The 15757-nt window shown below is 37.6% G+C and overlaps 1 protein-coding gene across 1 annotated transcript in view; it reads left to right on the forward strand.

Moving 5' to 3' along the window:
- Positions 1-1665: 1665 nt before the first annotated feature.
- ATF7IP2 (activating transcription factor 7 interacting protein 2) overlaps positions 1666-15757 on the forward strand; it is a 68052-nt gene continuing 53960 nt past the window's right edge. Inside the window, exon 1 of the mRNA XM_061153958.1 lies at positions 1666-1837. The gene's annotated coding sequence lies outside the window, so the exon portion shown is untranslated. The remainder of the gene's footprint in view (positions 1838-15757) is intronic.

The following is a 15757-nucleotide window of genomic DNA, read 5'->3' on the forward strand; positions in this document are numbered from 1 at the left end:
GTGGAGAAGGCTATTGAGAGTCCCTTCGACGGCAAGGAGATCCAACCAGTCCATCCTAAAGGAAATCAGTCCTGAATATTCATTGGAAGGACTGATGCTGAAGCTGAAACTCCAATACTTTGGCCACCTGATGCAAAGAACCAACCCATTGGAAAAGACCCTAATGCTGGGAAAGATTGAAGGCAGGAGGAGAAGGGGATGACAGAGGAGGAGATGGGTTGGATGGCACCACTGACGTGATGGATGTGAGTTTGAGTAGGCTCCAGGAGTTGGTGATGGACAGGGAAGAGTTGGACAGGATTGAGTGACTGAACTGAACTAAAATATATGAAGTTTTTAAAGAGTAAATTCTAAGAGTTCTCATCACACACACAGATAACTTTTTCTATTTCTTTAATTTTGTATTTATATATGATATCCATTAAATTTATTGTGGTAATCATTTCTCAAGGTAAGTCAAATCATAATGCTGTACACCTTAAATTTATACAAGGCTGCATGTCAATTATATCTCAATAAAACGGAAGAAAAATTATTTTATGAGTCAAAAAACTGCAAAGAATAGCAATATTTTACATTTTTCCCAGTTTCCCTAGTGTTTGACATAAAACAGCTGGATTCTCATATCTGTTTCTGCATTCAGCTTGTAGCAAAAGACTTGTTAATTTCCTAGAAGCTTCTGGAAAATTCGATTTAACCTCTTGAGATTATGAGAATAAAAAAGGCCAGTAACATCTTCCAATTGTTAAGAAAATAGCTTGACTTTATAGACCTCCAGGGATCCCTGGACCACATTTTTGGGAACCAATTGGATTACAGTACTTATTTCTATGAATAATCTATTTCTAGATCGTCCAATTTTGGCTCTTTTTTCTCGTAGCCAGTAGTTACTAGTACAAAGTAGGCAGCTCTGTGATGAGGAGCCCTTAAACTAGATCGAGGGTGCTTAATTAGAGAATTCACTTTAATCACTAAAAAAGCGGTTATCCGGGAGCAAAGTAGGTCTCCTGACGTTTGACGCGGCCTGGAGTGGCAATTCCGTTTAGGAAACGCAAAAAAATACTACCACTGGCCTGTGTCTCAAAATTTAAGTTGTCAAAAAAAAACCTAAATCGAGATCTACGGAATTTTTTTGAAGTATTTTAAAACTTTAAATGCCTGCAGACGGGCCACCTGTTTTTGTAAAGAGTGATTTTCGGAAAACTTTCAGTCACTCAAATGCAAGGCCTGGACCAGGAGCCTGGTTGCGCGACCTGCGAATGATACAACACACTGACAGAAAGTCGCGCGCCTGGAGGCGAACTCTCCGCACCCCTCAGCCGACTTCCACTTCCCTGCCCCCTCCACCAGGTCGCCTCTGATTGGCTGGGCTGCCGCAAGTGCGCTCTGCCATTGGCCGGAAGTCCGTCGGAGGTGGGCGCAGAAAGACTTACCTCAGTCAGTTCACTGGAGAGGGTCATTGTGCCCGGCGGTTGCAGTCCCCGGAGGTAGAGCTTGTAGCGCGGCGCCGCTTTAGGTACGTTGGAACCGGGCGAAAGCCGCGCGCGAGCGGCGGTTGGCCGGGGCGGCAGTTTCTCTGGCGCCGCGTGCCTTCCTGAGGGCCGGTCCCCGGAAGCCTCGGAGCGCTGCGCGAGCCGGGCGTTTTTGGCGGGGTTGACTCCAAGGCGTATGGAGTCGCTGGGGCGCCGACCTGGCTGGGAAGACGCCGGCGAAGGGCGAAAGGACGTGTCCCCTCCCGCTGTCGGAGCGGGCGGCGAGCGAAGCGGGAGTAGCGGGCGGCGGCGTGTGCAAGTCGGGGTCGCGGAGGCTCGTCCCCTCAGGGTTTGGTACTCGGCGAGTAAGTACGAGCTTGGGGCCCGACGGGACTACTTTTAGAAACTGACGGAGAAAATGTAGTCCCTCGCCCCATCTTTGGGATTGCGTTGCAACATTTCCAGGAGCTGTTTTAGTTATAATTTATCTGAAGAAACCAGGGGGCAGAAGTTGTGTTCTTGTCCTGGCGGCGGGGAGGCTTTCATTGATGTGTGTTGTTCGAAGGCACTAGAACATTTGATGCCCAAATACCTTTTTAAATTAAAGCACCTGGAGCACAAACGTGTGACGGTACACCTGTGGAGCTCATCCGTGTAGGGATGCTGTGATTGAAGGATGAAAGCCGTGTACCAGCAGGCGTGGTTCTTTAACACAGTTTGTTTTTGAGTAAGTTTAAAAACAAAACAAAACACAAAAGACCATATCCTGCTTCTCGGCCCCCGCCCCCCGCCACTTACTTTCTCCAAATGCCCCTCCCCCACCTACTTTCTCCTTTTTGGCAAAGTTCAAGAATGTGTTCTGTACAGAGGAAGCAGTTATTTTACTTTTTCTCTCTAAAATCTCACTGTGCCTGTAAAACTGACTTCTGTGTTGAAGATGAAATTTCCAACATTGTAAGCCAGCACGTGTTGCATCTTTTGTGAAGAGCTAGTACTCACTGCTCTAAAGACTTATGTATGGTCAAGACCTAGGAAAAGATGATCGTACAGAATAATTCATTAGAAACAAAATGTTAAAAAATAGAAGAATTATGTGAAATCCAGTTAAGCGGGCTGTTATACTAAATTGGGATTTAATAGTCTTTTCATGATGATTTTGTCATGTATTTACTTATAGCCAGTAAAATGATCTGCGACATAAGTATTTGCCAAATGGGGAAGAACATTCAAGATAATTTATATCACAGGAAAGCTATTGAAAAAACAAAAATGAAGCGTCCAGCTGAAGGACTAATTACACTGAATTCAGCTCTTCTGAAGTATGTCTTAGTTTATTCATCTTTCAATATATTTTTGGAAATGTTGAGTCTGACCATAATCAAATTAATCTACTTAACTCTCAGTCTTATCTGCAGATTTTTACAGACTACATCCTAAGATTGACTTCTGCCTCAAAAGAAATGCATGAACAGTGTTATTGGAAATGATTTGCATCCTTTAAGAACTGGTGTATCTAGGTACATCTTGAATTTTCTGCTCTGCTTTCCTTATTGACTCTTGTACTTCATCTCAGTCTTCAATTCTACTGTATGTACTTTCTACGTGGTATCTTGAATTCTGGTCTGAAAATATTGCATGATCCCTGCATTGTTGCCTGTGCATATCATGTAGTTCTGTTATAACGGATGTGTACAGATGTATTTCATTTGATGTAATCAAATTTTAAATAACATAGTTGTTAAAAATAAAAATAAACTTTGATTTTAAATGCACAAGAGTATTCTCATTAAGTTGAATGAGATTATTACATATAAAATACAAATAACCATATTCTATCTTATTCTATTTTATATTCTTACATCATTTAAAAACTTATTCTATTCTCTGAGGCTTAATTAAACCTTGACCCACACCTTTCAAATGCATTACTACAGATTCAGGTAACTTTGTATCCCTTTTTACCGTTACCAATCGAAGTAGGACAGAAAGCTTGTAGTCAGGCCATATCTAGAGGGAAGTGGACTGTCTCAATTGGGTAGATAATTGAATACAATGTTAATTTTTGAGCTTCTTATTAAATTTCTAGGGGCATAAGGGGTGTTTGTATATAGATAATTAGAGGTATTATATGTATCTATTAAATGTGATACCATTAGTATATGTTTGAGATTTTACGGTGTATAGTGCTGCTTATGGTATAGTTACTGCAAGTTACTGGGGTCTGTTCTGGTCCTCTATTAAGGAAAAAGTAGCAGCATTAAATAAAGCTTCTACATGAAAAGCATCTCGCTGAGAATTTAAAAATAAGACACATCTCAGCCCACAAAGATCATGACTAAAATATATATTTCTAATGGGAAATTCAGATGAGGAAGTAGTTCTCTTAGGGAAAGATGTTTGCTGAAGAAATGATCTTTAAACATGACCTTAAAGCGAGTGGAGAATAAGGGAGGATGTTGGTGTATGGCAGTTTTGATGAGTTTGAAAAAAGTGAAGGCTAAATTTGTAGGAAATTTGGAGATAAAATTTGATAGCTTTAGGAAAAAGGAAATACAAAGAAGATAATGCAGTTATGATTCTCTGGTTATTTGCTTGTAACAACTCAAGTATTGATTTAATTATATGTGATAAAAAGGTGTATAGATACAGAAAAGAGCTAAATTCTCATTTGTAAGTATGGACCATGATAGTGGCTAAAATTTGTAACTGAGGAAATACGAGTGAGCATATTTTAAAATACTGAGATTAATTAAAAGTTATGTTAGTTAAAAGTGATTGCCTTAGGCAGTGAGTGTTGACAACCAGCTATTTCGTTGTGAACATTTTATACTACTTAATTTTATGCTATCACATAGATAAAGAAAATTTTTAAGTAAAAGCAAAATTCTCCTAGCACTTGGAAGATGTTAATACTGCTGGTCCATGGACCTCACTTAGAGTAGTAATAATATTCATGCTCATTGTAAGACCTGACACAAGTTGGTCATGTTTTGTCATTTTCTTGATCACTGTATATCCCTTAACAGTAACCTTGGCACGTCATAGTGTCTGATTTTTTACTTGTGATAGGAGATTTCTTTGAATCTTAAGATCCTTGGTTGGCTCCTGAATTGTGTGTATGTGTGTGTTTTTAACCTTTTTTTTAAAAAGTTATACAACCTATCTTAGATTCATTTTGATAATTTAAATGTAAAATATAACAATGGTACTTTATTTAGTATTGATAACATATTAGGGTAGTATTTCAACAAGAAGCAACCCAAGTGAGAGATATTTTGTAATGAAGAAAGCCAGTCCACCACCAGAAGTACAGAAAATAAATGCAATCATTATATACCCATAGTTTTAAAGTTTATAAGGAGGGGGATTTATAAGGAGGGGGAGAGAGTGATTTAATTGAAAGAAATAGACAAATTGACAACAGTAGTATACCACTCTGAAAACACTGTTAATAACTGGAAGAATATGGACAACACAGCAAAGAAATTTGAACTGGTTGACATCAACATAGAATAACACTGCACCCAGCAATGTTGGAATACATGTTCTACTCAAATACAGGTGGACCTTTTGGAAAAATTAGCCATGAAAATAGCCTCAACAAATATTACAGGATTGAAATTATTCAGAAGATTCTCTAATTACAGTGGACTTGAATTAAGCTAACCTTAAACAACAAAAATGCAACTTGGAAATCTGCAATTGCCTGGAAATTAATGTATTTCTAAATAATGGACAGATCAATATTTACCTCCACAGAAGGAATTACAATGGAAATTAGAAAGCATTTCAAACCAAATAAGAATCAAGAGGGTTCATCAGAATTTATGAGACTCAACTAAGGTAGAGCTTAGGATATTTTGTAGTTTTAAATGAAAAAGAAAAAAAAAAGGAACGTGACTGAAAGTTAAAGATCTGAATTTTCATCTCAATCTGGAAGAAAATCAGGCCTGAAGAAAACTGAATCATTGGATATCCCTCGTGGTCCATTGGTTTGGAATCCTCCTGCCAGTGCAGGGTACACAGGTTCAGTCCCTGGTCCAGAAGATCCACATGCCATGAGGCAGCTAGACCCATGCACTAGAACTACTGAGCCGGCCCTCTGGATCCCATGAGCTACAACTACTGAGCATACTTGCTGCAAATTCTGAAACCCTTGAGCCCTAGAGCCTGTACTCCACAACAAGAGAACCCATCACAACTAGAGAAAGCCTACCATGCACCAACAAAAGACTTAGACCAGCAAAAAGAAAAACTTGAATCATAAAACTAACAGGAAATGATGAAATGTTTGGAACACTACATGTAATAGAAAACTGGAAGTCAGTGCTATGAGAGTATTGATTAAATGGATAAAAGTCTAGTGATCAAGAAAAGGAAAAAAAAACACATCCCTTATATCAAGAATTAAGACATCGCTACAGATCTTGATTACATTGTAAGTGTAATTAGAGGATATTATGAAGAACCTTATAAACCAGGAATTCTGTTAAGCTTTGAAGTATGGAAAAACAAAATTAACAGAGAAAGACAAAATATAGATGATCCTGTATTTTAAAAAATTCACTCATAATTGAAACCTTTATCACAAACTTAACTCCAAGCGCAGATGGCATTATGATGATTTCTAGAATTTAAGGAAGGAGTAATACTACTTGGAAAGACAAACTCATCAGAATTTTTTTTAAAAAAGACAACAGTTTTTTATATGAATCCTGAATAACTTTGATTTCAAAACCTGATAAAGAAAAGCTATGACTCATCTTACTGTTGATACAAATTCATAAACAAAATGTTACCGAGTTGAATACAGGAACATGAAGCAAATTTTTTTTTTAAAGGACATATTATGACTGACTGAGGTTTACTTCAGGAATAATCTAGGTTTAATATTTTGAGAGCTCAACCAATATACAAATTAATTGGGAAAATGAGGTTATATGATCATCTAAACATACAAAAAGGGTAAAGTCAAAAATATATTGATAAAACCTTCTGGGAATAGAAGGATATTTTATATTTAATGGTGTTATTGAAACCACATATCCTCTTCAGGACTGATGATGAGAGACGGATGCCCATTAACAGCTACCTATTCATAGCATACTGTAGGTTCTAACTAATGCAGTAAGAAAATGAGAATTAGTACAGAAATAGGAAGTTCAAAAGAATATATTAGGTTTAATAAGTGAGTTTAATGAATTAGAGATAGCAATTATATTTCTCTATTGAGGCAGAAAAAAATGAAATTTAAAATGATGCCACATAGAAAGCATTAAAAAATGAATACCTATGGCAGTAAAGGAATAGAGGAACAACAGACGTGAAACATGTAAAACAAAAAATAAAATGACAGCCATTAATCCAACTATATCAATATCAAATGTGAATGGATTAGACAATTCAAATACCAGATTGTCAGACTGAATGAAACATAGCATCCAAGTATATGCTATCTGTAGGAGACACAGTTAGTTTGAAAGATACAATTATGTTGACAGTAAAAGGATTTTAAAAAGCTCTGAATAGCAACCGTAAGGAAACTAGAGTAGGTATACTAATTTAAGACAAAATAGTCTTTAAAGATTAGAGGTAAAAAGGGACATTTTATAATAAAAGTTGCAGTCTTGTAGGTAGTTAATGAGAAAAATATGCAACTAAGTACAGCACTAAAATAGGTGGAATGAATACTGACAAGAATGGAGAAATAGAAAATTCAACAATAATGGTTAGAGACTAAAACACTTTCTAAGTAATAGATCAGTTAGAAAAGACTTGAGTAACTCTATGAACCAACTAGACTGAAGAAGCATCTTTTGAACATTCAGCCAAATGAAAACAGAATATATTCTTCTCAAACGTACGTAGAAAAATTTCCAGTATAGATATTATGTTAGGCTGTAAAACAACTTCAACACATTTTAAAGGACTGAAATCACAACAAAGTATGTTCTCTGACGACAGTGGAATGAAATTAGAATTGAAGAAGCACAAGAAATTTGAGAAATTCACAGCCATGAGGAAATTAAACAACACTTTCCTAAATATTAATAACTGATGGTCAAAGAAGAAATCATGAGAGAAGTTAGAAAATACTTTGACATTAAAGAAAATGAAGACGACAAAACATTTTGGGTGCAAATAGTTTCCCTTAGGAAATTTGTAGTGATAAGTGCCCGCTTTTTTTTTTAAAGACTTCAATTAACTTTTAACTTTAATAAAAAAAAAATAATAAGAAACTGAACCTAAATAGAATGAAGAAAGTAAGAATTAGAGTGGAAATTATTAATAAAATCAAGGAAGAAAAAAGTAAAATTAAGGAAATCCAAAAGTTGTTTTCAAAAAGATCAACAAAATTGACAAACCTTTACCTAGAGTGACCATGAAAAAGACTGAAATTACTAAAATATGGAATGAAAGGGTGTGTTACTACTGATCTTGCAAAAGTTAAAAAGATTGTAAGAGACTACTATAGAATGATTCACTTATATACCAATCAATCAATTGATGAATTGGACAAATTCTTAGCAAGACTCAAATGAACAAAATTGACACAAGAAGAAATAGAAAATCTGAAAAGAGATTGAATTAAAACATAAAGGAAAAACCCATTATCAGATGGTTTTACTGTTGAATTCTAACAAACGTTTAAAGATAGCAGTTTTCTACAAATTTTTCCAATGAATAAAAGAGGAAGGCCAGTATTATCCTGCTAACAAATCAAAGAGATTACAAGAAAACTACAGAGCAATATCTCTTTATGAGTAGGTGCAAAGATTGTCAACAAAATGCTAGCAAGTTGAATCCAGCAATGTCATGACCATGTGAGATTTATACCAGGAAAGCATCTTTTTCTCTGGTGCTCAGCCTTCTTTATCGTCATGGTCCAACTCTTGGATCCATACATGACTGCTGCAGAAACCATAGCTTTGACCATATGGATCTTGGTCGGCAAAGTGATGTCTCTACTTTTTAGTACGCTGTCTAGGTTTGTCATAGCTTTTCTTCCAAGGAGTAAGCATCTTCTAATTTTGTGACTGCAGTGACTGTCAGCAGTGATTTTGGAGCCCAAGAAAAATCTGTCACTTTTTCCTCCGTCTATTTGCCATGAAGTGATGGAAGCACAAGCTGGAATCAGGATTGCTGGGACAAATAGCAATAACCTCAGATATGCAGATGACACCACCCTTATGGCAGAAAGTGAAGAAGAACTAAAGAGCCTCTTGATGAAAGTGAAAGAGGAGAGTGAAAAAGTTGGCTTAAAGCTCAGCATTCAGAAAACTAAGATCATGGCATCTGGTCCCATCACTTCATGGGAAATAGATGGGGAAACAGTGGCTGACTTTATTTTTCTGGGCTCCAAAATCACTGCAGATGGTGATTGCAGCCATGAAGTTAAAAGACTCTTACTCCTTGGAAGGAAAGTTATGACCAACCTAGACAGCATATTGAAAAGCAGAGACATTACTTTGCCAACAAAGGTCCGTCTAGTCAAGGCTATGGTTTTTCCAGTGGTCATGTATGGATGTGACTGGTCATCCATACATATGACCATATGTATGGTCATGTTGGACTATAAAGAAAGCTGAGTGCAGAAGAATTGATGCTTTTGAACTGTGGTGTTGGAGAAGACTCTTGAGAGTCCCTTGGACTGCAAGGAGATCCAACCAGTCCATCCTAAAGGAGATCGGTCCTGGGTGTTCATTGGAAGGACTGATGTTGAAGCTGAAACTCCAGAACTTTGGCCACCTCATGCGAAGAACTGACTTATTGGAAAAGACCCTGATGCTGGGGAAGGTTGAGGGCAGGAGGAGAAGGGGACGACAGAGGATGAGATGGTTGGATGGCATCACCGACTCAATGGACATGGGTTTGGGTGGACTCCGGGAGTTTGTGATGGACAGGGAGGCCTGCCGTGCTGCGATTCATGGGGTCGCAAAGAGTGGGACATGACTGAGCGACTGAACTGAACTGAACTGATGGGACTGGATGCCATGATCTTAGTTTTTTGAATGTTGAATTTTAAGCCAGCTTCTTCATTCTCCTCTTTTCATCTTCATCAAGAGCCTTTTTAGTTCCTGTTCACTTTCTGCTATTAGGATGGTATCATATGCATATCTGAGGTTGTTGATATTTCTCCTGGCAATCTTGATTTCAGCTTTTGATTCATCCAGCCCTGCATTTTGCATGATATACTCTGCATATAAGTTAAATAAGCAGAGTGACAATATACAGCATTGTTGTACTCTTTTGCCAATTTTGAGCTAATCTCTTGTTCCTTATCTAGTTCTAACTGTTGCTTGTTGACTTGCATACAGATTTCTCAAGAGGCAGGTAAGGTAGTCTGATATTCCCATCTCTTAAAAAGTTTTCCACAGGCTGTGATCCATACAGTCAAAAGCTTTAGAGTAGTCAGTAAAGCAGAATTAGATATTTTTCTGAAATTCTCTTTTTCTATGATCCAACAGATGTTAGCAATTTGATCTCTGGTTGCTCTGCCTTTTCTAAATCCAGCTTGAACATCTGGGGGTTCTCGGTTCATGTACTGTTGAAGTCTAACTTGAAGGATTTTGAGCTTTATCTTACTATCATGTGAAATGAGCACAGTTGTATGGTAGTTTGAATATTCTCTGGCATTGCCTTTCTTCAGGATTGGAATGAAAACTGACCTTTTCCAGCCCTTTGACCATTGCTAAGTTTTCCCAATTTGCTGGCATATTGAGTGCAAAGATGATGTAACAGCATCATCTTTTAGGATTTGAGATAGCTCAGCAGGAATTCATCACTCCCATTAGTTTTGTTGGTAGTGATGCTTCCTAAGGCCCACTTGACTTCATATTCCAGGATGCCTGGCTCTAGATGAATGAACCTATCATGTTCATGGGTCATTAAGACCTTTTTTGTATAGTTCTGTGTATTCTTGCCACTTCTTAATATCTTCTGTTTCTGTTAGTTCCTTGCCCTTTCTGTCCTTTATTGTGTCCATTTTTGAATGAAATGTTCACTTGCTATCTCCAGTTTTCTTGAAGAAATCTCTGTTCTTTCCCATTCTATTGTTTTCCTCTATTTCTTTACGTTGATCACTTAGAAAGGCTTTCTTATCTCTCCTTGCTCTTCTCTGGAACTCTGCATTCAGTTGAGTATATCTTTCCCTTTCTCCTTTGCATTTTGCTTCTCTTGTTTTCTCAGCTATTTGTAAGGTCTCCTCAGACAACCATTTTGCCTTCTTAACATTTCCTTTTTTGGTGGGGGGGATGTTTTTGATTCCTGTCTCCTGTACAGTGTTGTGAACCACTATCCATAATTCTTCAGGCACTCTAGCAGATTTAATTCCCTTAATCTATTCATCATCTCTGCTGCATAAGCATAAGGGATTTATGTCATACCTGAATCATCTTAGTGGTTTTCCCTACTGTCTTCAGTTTAAGCCTGAATTTTGCAATAAGGAGTTCATGATTTGAGCCACAAGCAGCTCCAGGTGTTGTTGTTGGTTTTGTTTTGTTTTTTTTGCTGACTGTAAGGAGCTTCTCCATCTTCAGCTACAAAAAATATAATCAATGTGATTTCGGTATTGACCATCTGGTGATGTCCATGTGTAGAGTCGTGTCTTGTGTTATTGAAAGAGGGGGTTTGCTCTGACCATTGTGTTCTCTTGGCAAAACTCTGTTAACCTTTGCCCTGCTTCCTTTTGTGCTCCAAGACCAAACTTGCCTGTTACTTCAGGTATCTCTTGACTTCCTGCTTTTGCATTCCAGTCCCTTATAAAAAGGACATCTATTTTCGGTATTAGTTCTAGGTCTTGTAGGTTTTCATAGAACTGTTCGACTTCAGTTTCTTTGGCATTAGTGGTTGGGGCATAGACTTGGATTACTGTTACATTGAATGGTTTGCCTTGGAAACAAACTGAGATCATTCTGTTGTTTTTGAGATTGCACCCAAGAACTGCATTTTGGAGTCTTTCGTTGACTATGAGGGCTACTCCATTTTTTTCTAAGGGATTCTTGCCCACAGTAGTAGATGTAATAGTCATCTGAATTGAGTTTGCCTGTTCTGTCCATTTTAGTTAACTCATTCCTAAGATGTCAGTGTTCACTCTTACCATCTCCTGCTTGACCCCGTTTAATTTAACTTGATTCATGGACCCAACATTCTAGATTCCTATTCAGTATTGTTCTTGACAGCATCAAACTTTACTTTTCACCACCCAGACATATCTACAACTGAGCATTTCTCCTTTGGCCCATTCTCTTCATTCTTCATGGAGCTATTTCTCCGCTCTCCCCCAGTAGCATATTGGATACCTATTGACTTGGGGGGCTTATCTTCCCATGTCATATCTTTTTGCCATTTCATACTGCTCATGGTGTTCTCAAGGTAAGAATACTGAAGTGGTTTGTAATTCCCTTCTCCAGCAGACTGCATTTTGTCAGAACTCTCCATCATGACCTGTCCATCTTGGGTGGCCCTGCACAGCACAGCTCATATCTTTATTAAGCATGTGTAAACCTATGGAAAGCAAATATATACCTTAAAAAAATAGGACATTTTCACACTAAAATGACATGGAGATAGCATAAATAAGAAAATGTAAAACATAACAGCAGCAAGTTATAAAAATCTGAGGGCATAAAACCAAGTGTAAAGTATTATTGTGTGATTAATTAATATGATAAATGCAAATTGGATTAAATTCTCCTACTAAAAGACAGATTCATTTGTTTAAAATATTCTCAATTTTGTAAGGAACATCTAAAACAATTTGGTGAGATGGACAATATATTCAGCTGAATTACATCATTAGATAAAATAGAATAAAAGGGGCAATTAGGTTCGGTTTTTAAAGTTTAAAATTAACAATGTTTTCAAACAATTACAGGCATACCTTGCTTTATTGCACTTAATTATTGCTTAACAGATACTATGTTTTCTACAAACTGAAGGGTTCTGGCATGCTTGCTTCGAGCAACTCTGTGGGCACCATTTATTTGACAGCCTTTGTCCAGTGGTGTCTGTCGAATTTTGGTAATTCTTATAATATTTCAAGCCTTTTCATTATTTTATTTGTTATGGTGATCTGTGATCATTGACCTTTGACATTCCTATTGGAATTGTTTTGGCATTTTGGGGGAGTAAAGTATTTTAAAATTAAGGTATGTACATTGTTCTTTTAGTCTGTTGTACACTAAGCATGCGTACTAAGTCGCTTCAGTCATGTCTGACTCTTTGCGACCCTGTGGATTGTAGCCTGCCAGACTCCTTTGTCCAGGTGGCACTAGTGGTAAAGAATGCACTTGCCCATGCAGGAGACTTAAGAGACTTGGGTTCAGTCCTTGAATTGGGAAGATCCCCTGGAGGAGGGCACAGAAACCCACCCCAGGCTTATTTGCAGCAACGGATTCAAGCTGGTTGAAAAGTCAGCATGGTGATGTCAGTATTCCCCAATTAGACTGAGTTATGGGCTTCCCAGGTGGCACTAGTGGTAAAGAACCTGCCTGCCAATGCAGGAGACATCAGAGATGCAGATTCAATTCCTGGGTGAGGAAGATCCCTTGGAGAAGGGCATGGCACAACACACTTCATATTCTTGCCTAAAGAATACCATGAATAGAGGAACCTGGCAGGTTGAAGTCCATAGTGCCTCACAGAGTTGAACACAACTGAAGCAATTTAGCACACATGCATGCATGCATTGCTTTTTATGCTTCCAGTAATAAATTTCATTCTCTCAACCTCTCTACAACATGGAAGCCATTTCTTCACCTTGTGGGCAGTTACCAGTACAGATGAGCCTTGACAACTTTGGGGTTAGAGCTACTGACCCTCCACATGGTCAGAAATCACCATATAACTTTATAGTTGGCACTCCTCAGACTCAACCAACTGTGGATGAATCCAGTAGTACAGTAGTATATATTCAGTGAAAAAAATCTGAGTATAAGTGAACCCATTTGTTTCAAACACATGTTGTCCAAGTGTCAGCTGTACTTTTCTGAGCCTTTTACAAGTTTTATTTGTACGCTGAAGCATTTTGATGCAGAGGTTTATCTAAAGTTTTATCAACTACAAGTTGCACACTGTTATGAAGTATTTTTTTTGTAAACTTTATGAGTAATTCACTGTGAAAAATCATACCAATTATATGTTCATTCTGAGTTCTGCATTCCTCTTATATTTTTATCATTGTGATCATTGTGCAGCCCATAGTGTAGCTCCATGTTCTCCAATAAATTAGATCAGAAAGCATCTCTACCACCAGTAGGCCTCCGTATTTTATACATTACCATGGGGTAGGGAAGAAGTTCTCAAAGAAGAGAGATTACGTTTTAGCATAAAAGGAATAGTCGATAAATCTTTTCTCTATTAAAATTAGTAAAGACAAACCACAGAATGAGAGAATATACCCATAACTCATAGCAAAGGGTTATTTGTATATATGGTATATTCATAATTTGAGTTCTCTTTAAAAATAAGACAATGTAGTAGAAAAAAATGAGCAAGACATAACCAGGAATTTTGCAGACAGGGAAACAGATATAGCCAGTAAACATGAAAAAAATACCAGTAATTAGTGAAATGCAAATTAAGGCAGTGAGATGCACATCTGTGTCCAAGTAGATTGATAAAAATTAGGTCTAGCAATACCAGGGGCTCAAGAGAATGTGAATAACGGCTACTTGTACACACCTCCTGCAGGGACGTAAATTGGTACAACTACTTTGGAAAGTAAGTTGGCTCTCTTGAGAACTTGAAAATTTGTGTAACTTATTGCTACCCAACAAACCCACTCAAGAAATGCTTACAGATATACAGTTTGAAGCAAATATGTTCACAGGAGCAGTGTTATTAAGAAAAACAAAAAAGATTAAAATGGAAATGACTCAAATATCCTTCATAGGTAAATGAACAAACAAATTTTGTTTTACTGACCTAGTGCTTTATTATAATGTCATGAAAATGTATGAAGTATTGCTGTATATAATCACATGCATAAAGTAGAGGAATATGAGTGAAAAAACAAGTATTAGGAAACTATGCTTTGCCCAAAAGTAAGTATAATCCAACTTCATTGTTTTCTCATGACATTTGTAGTGTAACTATAATTCGTAAAAGGCAGTAGATATATAAACTCAACAATCAGGTTACAGATTACCTCAGGATGGGGAAGAGAGAAGGGGCACAGTATGGAAAACATAGGTAAATGCAAGTTGCTAATCGTATTTGGTTAAATGGTGGATGGATCAGAGATACTCAGTATCTTCAGAATGTTATTATACATTATAATATGTATTACATATATTTTTTAAATTTGTTTCTTTTTTACCACACTGGGGATACATTATAATATGTATTACATGTTTTTTTTTTTTAATTTGTTTCTTTTTTACCGAACTGGGGATACATTATAATATGTATTACATGTATTTTTTTAATTTGTTTCTTTTTTTACCGCACTGGGGCTTCACTGCTGTGTGTAGTCTTTATCTAGTTGCAGCAAGCATTGGCGTCTCATTGCAGTGACTTCTTGTGGAACGTGGGCTCTAGGTATATGGGCTTCAGTAGCTGTGGTGCAGGCTCAATAGTTATGGCTTGCTGGCTCTAGAGCACTGGCTTAGTTGTGGCACAGAGGCTGGTTTGCTCCACAGCATGTGGGATCTTCCTGGTGTGTGTGTGTGTGCATGCTCAATTATGTCAGACTCTTTGGGACATTATGGACTCTAACCCACCAGGTTACTGTGTCCATGGATTTTCCAGGCAGGAATAGTAGGGTAGGTTGCCATTCCCTTCTCCAGGGTAGCTTCCCAGTCCAAATATTGAACCTGTGTCTCCTGCATTGTCAGGCGGATTCTTTACCTCTAGACCACCAGGGAAACCATACATGTCTTTATGCACCAAATGTAGAAGCATATTTATCTCAAAGGTTTTTACACCTTTTCGCTAGTTTGGGACTTTTCCAAAGACCCTGAAAAGGACCACAGCAGTGTGTTCCCTTAGTTGGTGTTTGCAAGGTTTACAGAAGTAAGATATTTTAACTGTAATCATATAAGATTGTTGTGTCTCATTTTAATTTCATCTTACCCTTGCTTTACCTAGCAAAAGAACTGCTTCAGGCATTTTGTGATTGGGGATATACTTGGTCTGTCTTTAATAGGATACATTTGTGGCTCACAGTCACTGTTGAGTGTGTTCAGTTACTACTATCAGCTTTATTGTGGTGGGAATGTGTTCTGTGGTGCCTGGCACCTGGAGTATCTGATTAGTGAAGAAGCTGAAGATTGTAATTTATG

Source organism: Dama dama, chromosome 10 (assembly GCF_033118175.1).
Source record: "Dama dama isolate Ldn47 chromosome 10, ASM3311817v1, whole genome shotgun sequence".
NCBI lineage: Eukaryota > Metazoa > Chordata > Mammalia > Artiodactyla > Cervidae > Dama > Dama dama.